Here is a 3,161-nt window from a genome sequence, read left to right as displayed (position 1 = left end):
TCCCAGCCTTCCCCAGGCTGTTGTCATATATAGTGTCCATGGGCTATGCATACATGCATGTAAGTTCTGTGGTTAATCTCTTCCCTTCGCCGTCGCCCCCACCCACCCCCCTCTGAGAGCCGTCAGTCCGTTGCATGCCTCCATGCCCCTGGACCTATTTTGTTGGTCAGTTTATTTTGTCCATTAGATTAAGAAAAGTTATTTTTGAAGTTGTTGGTGGAAGCTAGCATTTCTCCTTCTAGATGATTTGGACCTCCCTCACGTTCCTGGGCTGGCTTTGGAGACCGGCTTAAAGCTATTGTTTACAAACACCTTCTCCTTGTCTTTCCAATTCTGCTGGACTTTTCTGGAGACCACCATCTGGCAGAGGCCTTTCCCTTTAGCAAAGCTAACAGCGCTCGTCGTGCCCCCGTGTGGCGGAGAGCGGGAACTGCGTCTTCCCCAGGACCCGGAGGGCACACCCTGGTCCTGAAATGTCCAGGCAAACACCCTTGCGCTAAGGCAGCAGCTTCAGACTTTAAGATGGTTTTTACCCACAGAATTCCTGATGTGGGCGGTCTGGGGTAGCCCTGACTTGCTCCAAGAACTGCCCTTTAAGCTGTAACAGATGACACACGTGCTGCACCTTTTAAGAAACGGCTGAAGGGAAAAGGTGCGATCCCCAGGGAAGGGCTCCCGAGGCGCGTCTTCCGAGTGTCACTGCAGGCCGGTGGTCAGCAGGCGGTGCGCCCGGTTCCCACCGCCTGCGGTTGCGGGCCGCCTTCGAATGGCGCCGCGGGTGCTGCTGAAGCCCCGCCTCTGGGGACGCGTGGACAGGACGGAGCTGCCCGCCCCGCCAGCCGGGCCGCCTGATGCCGGTGCGGAGGCTCGGACCCGCGGCAGAGGGGACCGCGTCGCGGGGGCCAGGCGAGGCGAGGCGAGGCGGGCGCCCTGGGCCCGGAGCAGGGGCGTCTCGTTCCGGGCCCCGCGGCTGCGGGAGGTGGACTCTGGGCGCCCACAGCTCCCTCCGCTCAGTAGGCGGCCTCTCCCGACTCCCTGTCTCCTGGGGAGCACGCGCCTGCCCGCTCTCCGCGGGACCGCTCTGCGCAATGAGAGAACAAGCCCGGCTGCTGGGCTCGCCGTGGGTCCGGTCCTAGTTCTGAATTTAGAACTTGCTACCGATGTGACTGGTGCTTGCCATGGCAACCAAGTGAACTGCTTGCATTCGGCCGGGATGAATGCAGTTCAAAATACCCTGGCAGCGATGGCGGGGAGCATTCACCCTCGTCTCCTCTATGTAAGGGAACCAGCCACAAGAAGCACAAAGTCCTCGGGAAGATGGGCCTCGGGTGGAGCATGGACCTAACCTAGAGCTCATTTGTTCAGCCCCCACCCCCGCCCCCCGTCCTGCTAATTGAAAAAGCTGAAAGCCAGAGAGATGAAAGGAGTTTGTGTCAGGTCATGAAAGTCTTTTTAAAAATTCTTGTATTATTATTTATTAATTATCATATTATTTTCTCCTTTCCCCCCTATTTTTTTCAGTTCCTTTTTTCCTTTTATTATTTTTAAAAATATATTTTATTTTATTGATTATTTTACAGAGAGGAAGGGAGAGGCATAGAGAGTTAGAAACATCGATCAGCTGCCTCCTGCACACTCCCTACTGGGGATGTGCCCGCAACCAAGGTACATGCCCTTGACCGAAATCGAACCTGGGACCCTTCAGTCTGCAGGCCGAGGCTCTATTCACTGAGCCAAACCAGTTAGGGGTCCTTTTCCTTTTAAAAAATTTCTATTGAGCCCTAGCGGGTTTGGCTCAGTGGATAGAGAGTCGGCCTGCGGACTGAAGGGTCCTGGGTTCGAGTCTGCCGGGGGCACATGCCCGGTTGCGGGCTCGATCCCCACCCCTGCTAGGGTCTTTCCACATTAAGGGTTCAGGAATCTGGAGAAGGGCTGCGCATAAATGGATATACTAGAGACTAGAAATAGAAATGGGGGAGGCATGGGGGAGCCAGGGGAGGCTCCACTTTTAGTGAAGTGGGCTCTCCGAATCTCCATCTCCAGACCCAGGCTTTTTATTCACACTTTTTGCCCCGCAGCAAAGCAGACATACATATCAAAGGTAAGGTCCGGTAAACAAAGAGGGACCATCAGGTTGGGGGAACTGCCCCGGGCTGTTTTTCAGCCCTGTTGCAAGAGTCCATTCAACCTTCTGAGGACTTCTCGCCTTTGTTATGACCCAAGACCCGCTGGACTTAGCCTCCAGCACACCCCCACCCAGTAGGAGGCGTGCAGGAGGCAGGCAGTCAATGATTCTCTCTCATTGTTGATGTTTCTCTGTCCCTCTCCCTCTCTCTCTCTCTCTCTCTCTCCCCCCCCCCTTCCTCTCTGAAATCAATTAAAAAATTTCTATTGAATTTATTAAGATGACATTGGTCAATAAAATGGCATAGGTTTCAGGGGTACAATCCTATGACACATCATCTGTACACTGTACTGTGTGTGCACCACCCAAGTGGTGTCCTTCTGTCACCACTGATCCCCTTTACACTCTTCTTCTCCCGCCTCCGTCAATCACCACACTGCTGTCTGCATCTATGAGACTGTTTTTTCTGCTTGATCCCTTCACCTTTTCCACCCACCCCCCAGCCCCCACCCCAACAGCTGTCAGCCTGTTTTCGGTATCTACAAGTCTCTTTCTATTTTCTTTATTTTGTTCATTAGATCCCACTGTAAGTGAGATCATATGGCATTTGTCGTTCTCTGACTGGTATATTCCACTTAGCACAGCGCTCTCCGGGTCCATCCAGGCTGTTGCAAAGATGAGTTCCTTTCTTATAGCCGAGTAATATTCCATTGTGAGATGGACCACAGCTTTTTTATGTCCTCATCACTGGTGGACACTTAGGCTCTTCCAGATCTTGGCTATTGTAAATAACGCTGCAATGAACATAGGGTGCATGCATTCATTGGAATCATTGTTTCCGGTTTCTCAGAAATGGAATCGCTGGGTCAAATGGGAGTTCCATTTTTAGTTTTTTGAGGAAACTCCATACTGTTTTCCACCGTGGCTGCACCAGTCTGCATTCCCACCAGCAGTGCACGAGGGTTCCCTTTCTCCACATCCTCCCCAGCTCTCGTTGTTTGTTGATTTGTTGATGGCAGCCATTCTGACAGGAGGA

The sequence above is a fragment of the Myotis lucifugus genome, unplaced genomic scaffold (genome assembly GCF_000147115.1).
Source record: "Myotis lucifugus unplaced genomic scaffold, Myoluc2.0 scaffold_1589, whole genome shotgun sequence".
Taxonomy (NCBI): domain Eukaryota; kingdom Metazoa; phylum Chordata; class Mammalia; order Chiroptera; family Vespertilionidae; genus Myotis; species Myotis lucifugus.
The sequence above is the reverse complement of the archived record's forward strand: the minus strand, read 5'-3'. Positions refer to the sequence as shown.